This window comes from Tiliqua scincoides, chromosome 1 (assembly GCF_035046505.1).
Source record: "Tiliqua scincoides isolate rTilSci1 chromosome 1, rTilSci1.hap2, whole genome shotgun sequence".
Lineage (NCBI taxonomy): Eukaryota > Metazoa > Chordata > Lepidosauria > Squamata > Scincidae > Tiliqua > Tiliqua scincoides.
In genome coordinates, this window is record NC_089821.1 from 136,190,944 (window position 1) to 136,199,451 (window position 8,508).

The 8,508-nt window shown below is 44.9% G+C and overlaps 1 pseudogene; it reads right to left on the reverse strand.

Annotated features, from left to right (window-relative positions):
- Window positions 1-5,642: 5,642 nt before the first annotated feature.
- LOC136638084 (5S ribosomal RNA) lies at window positions 5,643-5,762 on the reverse strand (annotated as a pseudogene).
- Between the last annotated feature and the right edge of the window lie 2,746 nt (window positions 5,763-8,508).

The following is an 8,508-nucleotide window of genomic DNA, read 5'->3' on the forward strand; positions in this document are numbered from 1 at the left end:
TGGTAGGTCTCTTCTAACTTTATGATTCAGTGATGATGATGATGATGATGATGATGATGATGATGATGATGATGATACAAATGTACATGGCAGGCACATTTGGAATGCTTTGTACAGTTCTAGTCATCCATCTCAGAAACAAAATCATAGAACTGGAAAAGGTGTAGAAGAAGGCAACTGCAACAGCAGGATGCTGGAGCACTCTGTCTACAAGGAAAAATGAAAGCTTTCGGAGCTTTTCACTAGAGAAGACAATGAAGTGGATTGTAATCAATGTTTATAATAATCTTTGGTGTGGAGTAAAGGCCCGATCCTAAACTGTGCGCACTGGCTTACCACTGGCGCATACTGGCATAAACATGCCATAAAGCACATTTGCAAGTCCTTACTACCGACGAAGTGCTGGAGCTAGCCAGCACTAGCACTGGTGGAACCACCGAGTGGTAGAAAGGTAGGTGGGAGCATGGGGGAGGCAGGGAGGAGGTGTTCCAGAGTGGGGGCAGGGTAGGGAGGAGGTGTGCCACAGAGGGAGGGGGCAGGAGGGAGGCAGAACTGGTGGAGCTCAGCTCCACCAGACGGTGAGCTTTGTGTCAGGTTGCACAGCCCAACACGGAGGCTCTTGATTCTACAAGCCCAAGGGCTGCCACAGAATCAAGCAGCCCCATTGTGGGGCTACTTCCCTTGCCCAGGGGAAGGGAACAAATGTCCCCTTTCCTCAAGGAGCCATTGGGGGCAGCCCTGTTGCGCATAGGATGCCACCGCAGCCATTTCAGCACTGTGGCAGTCCTGGCAGAACAGGTAGCTCAGGATTGGGCTGTAAGTAGAGAGAAATTTTTCTCATAATCAGTAATGTAGTGGTAAAGTTTTGAAATGCAGAGGGTCATTATTACACTACGTCTAGTCACAGCTCCATAGCTAGAGGTGTGATTTTTCAGTGATAACCAAATAAACACACAAAACACCGCTTTCTGCACTACTCACTTTTGAAAGAAATTAAACAAAAATCTCCCCCTCCAAATCTGAAAAAATCACCTCTACACATTGGTCACTATATGCTGGTTGAGGTGGACTGGGTGCATGGATAATTGCTGTGGCCTCATCTGCTGACACTATACCACCAATATCTCCTACCTAGTACACTTTTAAAGCAATTATAATTTATAATTATAATTTGTAAAATTGCACCCTTGGAATAAAAACACATAACACAACTTTCTGCACTTTTCTTCCCGGGGAAAAACAAAATCTGCAAAGAAAGAAGTTTAAGAACACTTCGACCCATAGCCATGCCCAGTTGACACTACAACAAAAATATCAACTTTAAATGTCTTCATTATAGTCTTTTCTTCTCCTGCACTTATTTCCACTTTGAAACTTATTATACTTCAGTTAAGATCTAGCCCAGTGTTTCTCAAAGTTTCCTCCTGGGAGCCCTGGGGCTCCCTGAGACACTCCCATGGACTTTACAAACACCCCATAAGTGGCTGCTATCTACCTTGCAGCCAATGGCCAGTAGGGCAAGGGAGCCGCAGGTCAAAAGACTTTGGGAACCACTGGTTGCCCTAGATCAGGCATTTTCAGCCACTGAGCCATGTCACACTGATGTGCCATGAATGATCTGCAGGTGTCCTGCAAGAGTTTGGGAGAGGGTCATTTTTAGTAGGGCCGTTGGTGATTGTGAGCCTCCCACCAACAGCATGGTATGCCTTGTCAATTGTAAAAAAAACTGATTGTGTGCCTTGACAATTTTAGTACCTTGTCAGAGTGCCGTGAGATGAAAAAGATTGAAAATCACTGCCCTAGACCAGCGATTTTCAACCTTTTTCATCTAACAGCACACCAACAAGACACTAAAATTGTCAAGGCACACCATCAATTTATTTACAATTGACAAGACTCCTGGTGGTGGGCTCATGTCCCCAATGGCCCTACTAATAAATTACCCTCCTCCAAACTACCACAGCATACCAGCAGACCATTCACAGCTCACCAGTGTGCCACAGCACACTGGTTGGAAATTGCTGCTCTAGATGTTAAAACATTTTCAGTTTGCATCTTGCTGATCCTGATGTTTCTTCTCAGCTAAAGACCTTTGCAGACAAATTTCAAAGGTGGCACTAGAGCACTTTGGCTTCTGTGTTGGTGAAGTGGTAAGCAGAGCCCCACTGAATCAGGCCAAAGGCCCATTTAGTCCAGCTTCCTGTATCTCACAGTGGCCCACCAGATGCCTCAGGGAGCATACAAGGCAACAAGAGACTTGCATCCTGGTGTCCTGGGCATTCTGAGGTAGCCTACTTCCAGACTCAACTGCTCTTAGTCGTGGGAGGAGATGCAAACATAAGAACAGCCCCACTGGATCAGGCTGTAGGCCCATTTAGTCCAGCTTCCTGTATCTCACAGTGGCCCACCAAATGTCCCAGGGAGCACACCAGATAACAAGAGACCTCATCCTGGTGCCCTCCCTTGCATCTGGCATTCTGACATAACCCATTTCTAAAATCAGGAGGTTGCACATACACATCATGGCTTGTAACCCATAATGGATTTTTCCTCCAGAAACTTGTCCAGTCCCCTTTTAAAGGCGTCCAGGCCAGTTGCCATCACCACATCCTGCGGCAAGGAGTTCCACAGACCAACCACACGCTGAGTAAAGAAATATTTTCTTTTGTCTGTCCTAACTCTCCCAACACTCAATTTTAGTGGATGTCCTCTGGTTCTGGTGTGTGAGTGGGAAAAGAACATCCTCATATCAAATCATGTCATCGTCGCCATCGTCGCCCCCCCCTCGGCACCTTTTTTCTAGACTGAAGAGCCCCAAAAGTTGTAGCCTTTCCTCATAAGGCAGTGGTACTCAAACTTTTCCAACCCGTGGCTCCCTTAACCCCCGTGGCTGTTGGCCGTGGCTCCCCATCATGTTTCTGAGGGCTGAAAGCGACATCATTAAACAGGAACTGGCCAAAAATATTAACTATATTGATATTAATTAAATTGATCATATCATTAATTAAATGCAGATCTTAAAAATATTTTATTAATACACAACAATATACATGCTTTATAAATGATCGGCTGCTGATCACTGTTGGAGACAGGATGCTGGAGTAGGTAGATTTTGTCTGGTCCAGGAGGACTTTTTTTTTTTTAACTTTGTAAGCATACCAATGGAATTGTTTTATCAAATGAACTTTGTGAACAACCATTACACACACACCCCCCTGTGGACCCCAATCCAACTAGTCATTTCTCCCATTCTCCTTGAATAGGATTGAACACTTTATTAATTAAATTAAATTTTTCCAGCAGCTGGTGGGGAAAACAAAAATAGACCATGGAAATATATCAGAGCTGATAAGGGTTTGGTTAGGAGGCTGAGGGCCCAATCCTATCCAATTTTCCAGCACTGGTGCAGCCACAATGCAGCCCCAAGGTAAGGCAACAAATGTTCCCGTATCTTAATTGCCTCCCCACCACAGGATGCAGTGCACGCCTCATTGGCACGGTTGCACCGGCACTGGAAAATTAAATAGGATTAGGTTCTGATTTGTCTCCTATAATAGGAGATGCAATCACTTCATCAATGACTGATAAGTATTCCCTTCAAATAGCAAGATTCATCACTTTAAAAATACAGCCTTTCCTCTTCAGTCAAACAACAAGATGAATAAATCACTTTCAAAAGAGGTCCCCTTTTTCTGCTCCTGGCCAAGTAAAGTGTGTGCTTCTCTCCCCCCCCCCCCTTTGCCAACTGCATGGAAACAACTTTAAGACCCCTGGTGACGGGTAAAGTAGGAAGCGTTTTATTTGGAGAGGGGGAGGAAAGTGGGAAGGTTTGGAGATCGAATGGGGGGAGTGGAAGAGGGAGGGGGTTGAAAAGAGAGATTTCACTTTGATGAGAAGCGATCCCAGGCTGGGAATTAGGAACCAACCAGACAAGGATCAAGGAGGGTTTCTTTCTGACAGTCAGCAAGGACAAGGACTGCAAAATGAGCATGCTTAGTACTTGCCAGATGGGGGTTGGAGTCAAAGAGCTTTGGAAACAACATGCAGCGAACACAGAAGGTGGCAGCCTCGGAGAGGAGGGAGAAGAGGGTGGGTGGCGGCAGCAGCCACTCTCGCAGTCACTCTCGGAGAGGGCAGCTGAGCAACTCCCGTTTCTTCTGCTTTAAAAAAAAGTGCAGAAGACGGAGGGGCTCGCATTCTGCCCAGGAACGGTGGTGTGACTGTATTGCTGCGAGAGGACATCCCGCACCTCCCCTGGGCGTTCGTGGTGCCTCCCCAGGGAGCCACGTCTCACAGTTTGAAAAACACTGTCATAAGGGAATGATTTCCGTAATCATTTTGGTCCCTCTGTTCTGCACCTTTTCCATTTCCACCATATCCTTTTTGAGATGCAGCAACTAGGACTGAACACAATACTCCAGGTGTGGCCTTACCATTGATTTGTACAATGGCATTATAATATTAGCCATTTTATTCTCAGTACCTTTTCTGATGATCCTAAGCATAGCCTTCTTCACTGCCGCGGCACATTGGGTCGACACTCTCATCAAGGTGTCTACCAGCACCCTAAGATCCCTCTCCTGATCCGTCACAGACAGCTCAGAACCCATTAGACTATAAGTGAAGTTTTGGGGTTTTTTTTCACCTATGTGCATGACTTTACACTTTCTTACATTGAAACGCATGTGCCATTTTACTGCCCATTCTCCCAGTTTGGAGTGCTCCTCCAGGGTGGTGGTCCTGGGCACCACTCTTCCCCCCCCCCCCCCGTTCAGCTAAGCTGTGGATCATAATTGAGGGTTATCCAATGAAATGTATTGGTAGTGGATTCAGGATACACAAAAGGTGGTCTTTCTTCATACAACCCATAACTGATTTATGGAATTCACTACTACAAGGTACAGCAGTTGCGGACCTCCCATTATGTCCTATTGGACAAATGCCCTGGCACGAGGCTGTAAGACTCTGCAGAAATCTCTGTGAGGCTCCTGACGGGGTCAGAAACTGTGCTTCCGGTTTCTCAGAAGCACAGTTTATAGCTTCGGGGAACCTCCGAGAGGCTTCCCCAATGCAGCCTTGCGTCACATGAGACTCCGTGAGCCTCTGGTGTGTGGGGAGGCAAATTTGCATGTGGGGTGGCAGTGACAGCCCGTGGGGGGCGCCATTGCATACCTTTGCTCTGGGTTGCAGAGCTGGGGAGGTCTGCCACTGAGGTGCAGCATGGCAAAATTAGATAACAAGATCAGATAAATTTATGGAGGATGAGTCTTTCAAAGGCTTCATGGGACCTCCAAGTTCTGGGGCAGTATACAATCTGCTGGGGAGCTGAGAAGGCCTGTTGTTTTCATGATCTGCTTATGAGCTTACCAGAAACATTTTGTTGGCCACTGTGGGAAACAGATTCTCTTCTTACAGAAATTAGACCATGATTGTAGGAGGACAAGGGTTCCTTGCCTGGGCTCCTTCCACACAACTTGTTACCCAAGCAGTGCAGAAAGGAGCCATGCTGCAGCAGCTTCCATGCCTTAAAATAAGAAGAGGCCCTGTCCATGCTGCACTGGGTAAACTGAATGCACCAAGATAGAAATGACCAAACTGTGTTGGTTGGTTGGCAACCTTCAGTCTCGAAAGACTATGGTAGAAGCCTACAGCACCCGGTATTCCCAGGCGGTCTCCCATCCAAGTACTAACAAGGCCTGACCCTGCTTAGCTTCCGAGATCAGACGAGATCAGGCATGTGCAGGGTAACAGTTGCTGCATGCGTGACTGCATCAGAAACACAGAGCCTTTAGCTGTTAAAATCTGAAAGCCACAAAGGCTGCCTAACAAGGTTCCTGCCTGCAGCCAATTCATCAATTTATAATTAACCCATCATTCAAACAGGTATTATTGAAATGTTAATGTAAAAATATTCCCCCTCCCCTTTTTCCCCTTTTTCCCCTGTCCCCTTCCTTTCCAATCACCCCTTGCCCCTCTTTGGCTCATTTTGAAAATATATTTCTGCCCAGGCTTTCGAAAATGCTGAGTGCCTGAAGCAAACTAGTAGAATAAGCATGTTTCTCTACTGTTCCTTGGCAGGCCTTCCAGTCAGAGCCCTGCTTTAAATTAAAGCACATGTGGCTTGAGTTTAGCATTATCATGAAAATGAAATTACCACTTTAGAAAAGTCAAGTTATTTTGGAAGTGAAAACTGCAGGTCAGAGCCCACCAAAATTCCCCCAAAACGTGTTCGAGAAACAGCTTGTCAAATGTTCAGGGCTGCTGGAGAAGATGCCATGTCCCTTTTTCTGTGCCGTGATTTATGAAGAGTTTCCCCCCACACAGTTTCCTACATTTGTTACATCTTTTAAGTTAAGAAGAAGAAGAAAAAAGAAGAGAAACTCCCTTTGAAAATCTCTGTTGTCATGTCGGCTCTGTATGTGGCTGAAGTCATGGAAAGAAAGGAATTTGTAAGACATCAGTTCAACAGACTGAGGCTCACCCTCTTGTGTTAAAGTCCTTCAGAAACTGGCCAGGCAGTGGGAACTAAAACAATACTATGTAACTGCAAGTGGTTTGCTCAGCTGAAACCCTATTGATTCTACTACAAACAAACTAATTGTGTTGCTGGTCAGCTAATGTTGCTCTCAGTGCAAATGACTGCCTGCTCTCTCTCTCTCTCTCTCTCTCTCTCTCTCTCTCTCTGGGACTTGGAAGCACTTCTCAGGGGCTGTAATTCATGCCCAAAGATTTAAGTGGGTGGTAAAGACTTGTGCATTACAGTGACATTGTGGTTTGAACAGGAATGGCTCTGGTTTTGTTTATTTTTAACTTCTTTTTGCTAATATCCGTTTTGGTTCATTCTTGTCCTATACTGGTGGTTCAGAACTGGATACTGGAGGTTAAAGTGAAAACTGACATGGGATGAGTCACTATAGTTAGGATCAGAATATGCAGGAAATTAGGGCTGGATTATCCATTATATGCAATGACTTCTTTTTAAAAGGTAAACCACATGCTGATGTTTGCTCTGACAATGACTTGGCTATAGTATCAGAAATGTCTGTGCCTACAGTTTGATCTCCCAGCCTTTCTTTGCCAGTCTACAGGGAGCTAGAAAATTCAGGAGTCTTCTTTGCAAGAGTCCCACTGTGAAAGGGGGTCTACAAAGCATATATTTGAAGAGGTTTTTTTTTTCCTTGAAAGATAACCCGTGTTATGTTGAAAATGTTGACTCTTTTGACTATTTATAATGAACATTTACATTTCCCAGCCATATCTTGCATCATTCTCTTTAGTTTTTTAAACTATTTTTTATTTTGAAGTTTTGAAAATTATTTTACTTGTGAAACATTTAAAAATGTTTCTATCAGAAGCAATATAATATAAACAATATAACATATGTTAATGCAATAAATGTAGAACTAATAGGAAAAAATCATATTGGGGCAGTTATTGATCATTGCCCCCATCTAGCAAATTCTAGCCACAATCTAACAGCATGTGTGTGTATCACATGGCAGACTGGGTACTACGGGCATAGACAGTACCCACATGCACATCCAATCTATCTAAATTGCATTGGTTTGAGGGAGATATGCATTTTGATGTGCAGGTAAGAAAGCACATCCACGAGAATGTGATGCTTTGGAGTGAGAGGTGAGGGCTGCCTTCATTGATACAGGCACTTCAGGATTCCCTTATTTTCCCACCAGTGTCATGGTTAATTTTGAAGTGCAGGAGCTCATCATGATGCCACCCACAGCCACATATTACTCTGACTATACAACCAAAAAATCAACTCTAATTTTCTTCATTAAAGCATTTCCCTCTCCTGCTCCTGATTCCTTCTTTTGAAAAGTAGTTCATTTCATCCCAGTCTCTTGGAATAGGTTGCAATAGTTTAAACCGAATGCATAAAAACTGGAAAAATGAGTTTAAAAAATTCCCAATCTCGTCTGATCTCGGAAGCTAAGCAGGGTCAGGCCTGGTTAGTACTTGGATGGGAGACCACCTGAGAATACCAACTGCTGTAGGCTTATACCATAGTCTTTCGAGACTGAAGGTTGCCAACCATAGTTATAAATGGTATATTAGAATGTGGCATAAGAACATAAGAAAAGCCCAGTTGGATCAAGCCAAAAGCCCATCTAGTCCAGCCTCCTGTATCTCTCAGTGGCCCATCAGATGCCCCAGAAAGCACGCAAGACAACAAGAAACATGCATTCTGGTGCCCTTCCTTGCATCTGGCATTCTGAAGTATGGCCTCTTGGTGTTTGCTCAAATATAGCCCAGTCTTACTCATACTGTGGGGAATCAGCCGATGCCAGTTCCCCCTTTGCAATGGCACTGACCGCTGTAAAGAAGTCAGCCCCTGTTGCAAAAGGCGCTTTAATTGCACACGATTTAGTGCATTACCAGGAGCGCTGGTGGGAGGGCCTGCACCTTCCTGCCCTGTCATTGGCGGCTTCTCTGCTCATCAGAGCAGATAAGATTATGGGAGAAGCATGAGAGGTGGTGGGACGGAGG